Genomic DNA, 7,954 nt, shown 5'->3' on the forward strand with positions numbered 1-7,954 from the left:
GTGCAGGATAGTACGTTTGCATCTTGGTTACTCTTAACGATCAACTCACAACTTTTGCCTCAATTTGTGGGTATCGAATCAACGTCGGCCATCTGGAGCATTATTCTGTAGTTCTTTGCCAACCGATCAACAATTGTCATTATAAGTGCACACTACAAACTTCAATCGCTCAAGAAGGGTGATAATTCTATGAGAGTTTATCTTACTCATGTAAAAGAAGCCTGTGATACGTTGGCTTCATGTGACAGTGTGATTCCACAGGCTGAGCAGGTGACAAGTATACTAAAAGGGATGCCTCGTGAGTATCAGTCGTTTGTTGCAGTTATAACTACCACAAGAGAAGTGTTGACTCTTGAAACAGTATACACAATGCTTTAGATGCAGAGACTTAATTGGCGGGTTTTGAAGGTCATCTTGATACTCTACTGATGAGTACGAACATTACTCAAATGAGAGTTTCAGATAGGTCGACTAATGTGGATTATCAGCATGTTCATAAGACTTCTCAGTCGTCATCTTGTGCTGGTGGGAGATCGGGTGGTAGAGGTCAAGGGTGCATTCAAGTACAGTGTCAACTTTGTGGAAAGATCGGGTACCTTATGGATTGGTGTTGGCACCGATTTAATAAAGAATTTCTGGGAGTTACATTTAGTAGCAACTCGAATTCTAAAGAAGTGTATGAGAGTGTGTATCACTCTAAATGTGAGAACAGAAGTGCTGAGTGTGAGTGTTGTCAATCTCGAAGTAGTTGGTCTCATGTGAACTCTCAACCTCAGAGGTTTGTGTCCACATCAACTCTTGAGTGTTGGCTGGTGGATTCTAGTGCCACACACCATGTTACACCCAATGAGATTAATCTTGGACATAGGGTTGACTATAATAACAAAGGTAAACTGATTGTGGGAGATTGAGTTGTATTAAATATTAAATTCATTGGTAATACTATTTTATGTTATTCCTTTCATGCCTTATGATTAAATAATTTTTTACATGTACCAAGAATCTTCTCTCCATGTCAAAGCTTGTTTGGGATAACAATGCTCTCTTTGAATTCCATGCTCATGAATGTTTGTGTTTGTGATAAAGTGTCGGGTGCTGTGTTTATTCGAGGGAGAAAATATGGTGGTCTTTATTCCTTTATTGCAGATCAAGCTGTGGTTGGTTCTGATAAAGCTGAAGCTAACTTAGTGGATGCTTCTCGTAACACTTATGAACTTTGGCATAGGAGATTAAGGCATCCATCAAATCATAGGCTAGTGAAAGTGTGTACAGATATGAATGTAAAGATTGCAAATAGTATGAATAAAACTTGCATTGCTTGTCATATATGGAAGAGCCATAAATTACCATTTCAAGAATCCTATATTGTATATGATACTCCATTTTAGCTCGTTTTTACAAATTTAAGGGGACATTCTCCTATTGTTTCGAATGGATTTAAATACTATGTTACTTTTGTTGATGCATGCACAAGGCACATGTGGTTATACTTGTTGAAGGATAAGACACAGACGATCGTTGCATTTGATTTGTTTAGGAAAATAGTCACGACCTAGTTTGGATTACCAATTGAAGCAGTCCAAAGCAACTGAGGGGGGAAATATATGAGTCTATCAAAGTGCTTAACCAAAGATGGCATAATTCATCGTATCACCTGCCCTCATACTTTTGAGAAAAAATGGTGTTGTAGAGTGCAAGCATTGGCATGTTGTTGAGTTAGCATTGATTCTTCTTACTCAAGTATCTATGCCAGCAAGGTTTAAGTCTTATGCAGTAGTTACTGCAATTCATCTTATTAACAGGCTACCAACCAGAGTTCTATAAGGGGTGTCACTATTTGAGAAGCTCTTTGATAAGAAACCAGTATGGGATGTTAAAAGTTTTTAGGTGCAGATGTTTCCCGCATCTGAGACCATTTTTGAATCAAAAGTTGGATTTCATATCACAACCATGCACCTTCCTTGGTTACAGCTTATAGCATAAATGATTTCAGTTCCTAGATGCGAATGGTCGTATGTATATTTCGCGTTATGTAATATTTGATGAAGTTTATTTTCCTTTTGCAAATGGAATGGAAACACGGTTTTCTGTTGACACAGTTGATTAATAGTATAGATCATTAAATGTGGTTGATGATATTAGAAAATTGTAACAATGTGGAACTTCTACATCACCTGGCTCGAGTTTGTTGGGTCAAGCAGGCATGTTGAACCAAGTAACACTGCAGTTGCAAGTACATCACATGGTTTTGAAGTGGGTGGTATTGTTGTTTCTGGAGAAGTATCTAGTGAATCGGTTTCTAATGCTTATGATGTGTCTTCTACATCACATGCTCCAGCTTTAGATCATGGAAGTTTCAAAGGAGCCAGTGTTGCTAACGGGGTACAAAGTACTGAGGTCAGTGATTGTCTTATATGTGATAACACAAAGTTAAATCGACATTCAATGATGATGAGAAGTAAATGTTGCATCTTTAAGCCAAAAGTATATGCAAGTGTTTTTTTATAATGATGTTCCCACTAACATTCGTGAGGCATTGCAATCACATAGTTGGAAAACAACAATGCAAGCTGAGTTAGATGCTTTGTAGATGAATGGTATGTTGTCCCTTGTTAAGTTTCCTGAGGGGCGAGCCATTGTTGGTTTCAAATGGCTTTTTAAAGTTAAGAAGAATCCAGATGGTTCAATTCAATGACACAAAGCTCGCTTGGTTGCGAAGGGTTACTCTCAGGTTCCCGGGTATGATTTCAAGGATACATACAATCCTGTTGTGAAGTTTGACATGCTTAACGTTATCCTTGCTTTCACGGTTGCAAAGAATTGGCCTCTTCTCCAAGATAACGTGAACAACGCGTTCTTGAATAGAGACTTGTCTGAAGATGTCTTCATGCAATAACCATCAGGGTTTGAAAAATATGCAGCTGATGGTTCTCTATCGGTGTATAAGTGATGCTACGTAAGATTCTATAGCAATTACGCAAGTGCACGTGTCACATATCATGTAATAAAGTGGAAACTACGAGAGTTTCGGATGTCAAACCCAGAGAGAGCAAGGAATTACAACTTCAAATTGTTAACTTTGAATATTAAAAGGTAAATGCTTTGATTAGGTAATAACAAAGATGTAGCAAAGGTATTAAAAATATTATAGAAATGACAGGTAATGCAGTAGCAAATAGAAGAATAAACAGACAATTGACCTAAGAATGTTGTTGATATTTGGCAGCTGACAGAATGGTCATGATGTGGCAATACAGTTACGAGTCTTGTAATGATTAACACATAAATTCTCTTTCAAGAATCAAACACTTAACCAAATATATTTAGTTCTCATCAAAACAATCAATTAAACAGTTAATATAGCAAGGACAATCTCCATCATACATCTCCATATAACTAAGTTTACTTTTATAAACACCGATGGTGAAACTAAAGTAGCATGCAACTTCAATGATTTACATATCTAAAAATAACCAATATTGACATACATAAAGATATTTCCATCTCTAAAAATATCCAATAAAACTCATCACATAAAAATATTGTTAAAGCAAAAATCATAAGTTAAGCATTTCATCAAACACTCTATGATCGAATCCAAAGATCAACATAAAATAAATCATTCAAACTTAAAAAAGTTTGTTCCCTCTCTAAAGTTCAAGCTCAACAAGATAGTAAAAAGATAACTCTTTTGCTAAAGTTCACTCTATGAAAAATATATAAAATAATCCTAATAATGCTAAAGTTCAAGCCTAACCTAGGTAAAAAGATATTAAAAAGATAACTCTTTTGGAGATTTATCAGTAAGCTCAACAAGGTGTTGTATGGTTTTTGATAGGTGCCAAGGAATTGGCATGACAAGCTCAAGGCAAGTCTGGTTCGTATGGGGTTTACAGAATCAATAGATGATACAAACAACAACAAAACCCTATTCTCATATACAATGGGGTAAGGGGAGGTAGGGTAGTAGGCTACCCCCAACGCCAGGTTGAGAGCAGCTTCCGTGGAAGACCTCCGGCAGTCAGAAAATTAAAAATAAAGATAAAATGCAATGCATGTATATATAAATACATAGTTGAAACAGTCTTCATATGCAGTCTTCATATGCGCGTCTGTGTAGATGACGACAAAATTTAAAAATTTAAAAATCAAGGGATGATGTATCTCTATTTATTAAAACCTTTAATGTTTATCGTACCTATATATTGGTCTATGTAGATGACATAGCAGTTACAGGTGAGTCTAGTGAAGAAGTGGAGGTTGGGGTTTGATTATTGAGCATCGACTTCTCGCTCAAGGATCTAGGGGACTTGAGTTTCTTTTTTGGAATTGAGGTTCAGATGTCTAAGGATAAACTAGTTCTTACTCAAAAGAAATACGTCCTTGAGTTGTTGGAAAAAAAACAAATATGTTGACTGCCTCATCGACTAATACACTGATGGTGAGTGTGTTAAAACGAGATCAAGATGCGGGAGACTTGTTATCCGATGCTCAGGAATATCAAAGCATTGTAGGTGCTCTATTGTATATTTGCCACACTCAGCCTGATGTGACTTTTAGCATGAACGAAGAAGCTCATAACATACAGGCTCTTAGTGAGGTTCATCTAGTAGTAGTAAAGAGAATACTCAGATACTTATCTATCACTTTAAACTATGGGTTAGCCTTTTCTTCAGCTAATAAGAGTCTGGAAGTTGTAGCCTTTGCTGATGCAGATAGGGGTGGCAATCCAAATGATCGGAGATATATTTCAGTTTATTATACAGTTTTTGTAGGACAGCGTCTTTGATTTTGATGTCTCACAAGCAAAGGATTGTGTCCAGATCAACAGTGGAGGCCGAGTATCGTAGCATAGCCAACACAGTAGCAGAAGTGACATGGGTTAGTGCACTGCTGACTGACTTGGTGTGAAATAGCGTGTAGAGCCGATTATCTGATGTGATAATACCAACGTCATTTCTATTAGCGTAAACCTTGTCTATCATGCTCAGTCCAAACACGTGGATATGGACATTCACTTCATTCGAGAGAAGGTGGCAGGAAAACAATTACAAGTCAACTATATTTCAGCACATCATGAGGTTGCCGATGGACTTACCAAGCCTCTAACAAAACTGCGTTTGAAGTTTTAGGGAGAAATTTTGTGTTTTGCCTAGTTGAAGCATGAGGAGGAAGAAGTCGGGGGGAATGTTGAAAGATGATACGTGACATGTAGCTGTTAGGAATTTAGGAGTTGTTAGCTATGCAGTTAGGGTTAGTAGCATTTAGCAAGGTTGTATGATATGTATTATTAGAATTATTTCAATATAATAGAACTTATTTTTCTAATAACTGATAAATCTAGCACCGTTCAATAAAATTAAAAAAAGAAGAAGAATGATAAAATTACTTGGAGTTATAATAAAACAAAAGATGTGGTATATAACTAAATTTGACATCCTATCTACCGTTATGGAACGTACCATTAACTTTTGTCTTCAAAATTTGAGAATGAAGATTGCAGAAAAAGAAAAAGAGATAAAAAGGGAGACATTCTTTTGTCGACTAACTCATGCTCCAACAAATTAAGGGAAAGAGTTTCTGTGCTTAACTGATTTTACCTGCTTTTGGTGCACCCTTCATCTTTTGCTTTAATGCCATCATGGCTTCTGTGTTTTTCTCCCCTTTCCTTCTTTCTAAAATCAGTGGAGAGTTTCGTACTTCCCGATGATCTTGTCTGCAATGACATAAAATAGGATAAACTCTAGTGATATTCATTAAATGTTTAAGATGTTTGCATTTTGATCATTAAAATGATCTTTGAATTTTGATCGGAGTCATTAAATTTAAGAAATATTTCATTTCGATCACAATCGTTAGCGATACAAATGTGACATTAATGGCAATGGCCAAATTTTAAACATTTCTTAATTTTAGTGACTCTAATAAAAATTCAGTGACCATTAATATAATTTATCATAAAAATGTTAGTCAACTTCCTTATTGGATAATAAAATCGAGACAAATATAAAATATTTCCAAAAAGAGGATTCAAATCTCGAGAGCCTGCAAAATGTTGATTAATATATGATAAATATAAAATAGTATATGTTCAAAGATAACTCTCAATCAATTAACATTGATCGCTTAAACTTCTAACATTTCTGATGCTCGAACTTGAGACCTTGAGAAATAACAACAATTCTTTTACAACTTTGGTCGTTTGATTAGTATAATCAACTTATTATCAATAAATAAACAAATATTTTGCTAAAGAATGGTTCAAATCTAAGATCCCAATAAAATGGTCTAATGTTTTTTTTCATTTACCACAGCTAATGATAATGATCGAAATTAAAGCATTGTTATTTAATGTCTCCATTAATTTTTTTTTATTTTAATGATCAAAATATAAATACCCTAAAGCCTAATTAATAGTATATTTTACCTTCGTAAATAACTAACCTAAAAGTAAAGGTTTTAAAAGTTTGTTACTTCATTGGAACATTGACCAAAATATGGCCGTCACAACAAGTTACACACATGCAACATAATTACTAAAAGGTGTCACATATAAATTTTATCATTAATTCTTTACCTTGTATGATTATTCTTTACGTATTTTTTATATTTATTTTTCTGTCATTCGATTGATTTAAAAGAAAAAAAGTCATGCACAAGTGGATGCACTAAGCCCTGTTAGGGGTCAAGTACATCCCATTATTTTGAAAAAATGATTAAATTTAACTTAATATGTTGAGGAAAAAAGAAACAATTTTGTATACTCATTAATTTTAAGAAAAGAAAAATTAAAATTTTAGATCTAATTCTTAAATTTTTAGATCGACCACTAATAAATGAGAAGAAATCCTATCCTGACCACAATTTACCATAACCCTAGTGAAATATCAAACTCAACGGAGCATAATTAATTGTCACTTAAGGTCTAATAAATCTTTCTTTTTTACAAATGATTATCCAAATGTTGAACTCCTCCCTTGTGCCACACTATGGTTCATCCTCTCGGTCTAAAACGGTGCTCTTCTCGGCGATGGCCCTTCCAGCTTCGACGATCCATCGAATTTCTTTTCACCTCCTGTGCCATCGTCGGAAAGCACCGGCTTCGATTCTTAAATATCAGCACTAGTATCAATAGAAGGCGGTCCAATTTGAATGATTTCAGCTTTGAAAGGGTCATCTTGAGGTCCTAGACATGATGACGGAGCTGTTCCCAAGTCTTGCAGTCGGAGGAGCTCGTCGGACCAAATCAAAGGACTCTTCCCGCTACCGCTGCAAGGGCTATGCCTCTTTTTACCGAGGCAACTGTCGTCACTATTCGGCATAAAATGGCCATCCATGTTGTGTTGAAGATCAAGCTGATGGCCTCAGTATATATTCAGGTCTTGAAATGGTGGAAAATGGAAATCTTTCATCTCTCCCACAGTAGTACCCTTATAGTCTCTGGGTGCAACCATGGTTTCACCAGCTAGGGTTTGGCAAGCTTTTTCCAATATGGACTGCCTATACTTGCCTTGAGCCTCAATCCTCAGTTGAAGATGCCTTTGAACCTCCAGTTGCTCATGAAGTATTCTCTGCACTTCCATTTGCAAATATGGACTGCCTATACTTGCCTTGTGGTCGCATTTTAATACTTGCCTATACCTGCCTCCAGTTGCTCATGAAGTATTCTCTGCACTTCCATTTGCAAGTATGCCCCTAATTTTTTCAATACCTATTACCAGGAGTCCGATTTTTTCAATATTTGTTATTAGGGGCATACTTTGAAATTCAAAAATTTTCTAATATTTATTTGTTGTTATGAATCCAATTTTTTCATTAGTTTTTATTGGAGGTTCAATTTTTAAATATTTTTTATTATGAGCATACTCTTAAAATTTTCTTTTTTTTAACATTTGTTATTATGAAGCTACCCTTAAAATTTATTTTTTTCAACACTTATTATTATGAACAATTA

At 35.4% G+C, this 7,954-nt stretch overlaps 1 pseudogene; it reads right to left on the reverse strand.

Moving 5' to 3' along the window:
• Window positions 1-6,852: 6,852 nt before the first annotated feature.
• On the reverse strand, window positions 6,853-7,681 carry LOC120174066 (annotated as a pseudogene).
• Window positions 7,682-7,954: the final 273 nt, after the last annotated feature.

The sequence above is a fragment of the Hibiscus syriacus genome, unplaced genomic scaffold (assembly GCF_006381635.1).
Source record: "Hibiscus syriacus cultivar Baekdansim isolate YM2019G1 unplaced genomic scaffold, ASM638163v2 tig00112000_pilon, whole genome shotgun sequence".
Lineage (NCBI taxonomy): Eukaryota > Viridiplantae > Streptophyta > Magnoliopsida > Malvales > Malvaceae > Hibiscus > Hibiscus syriacus.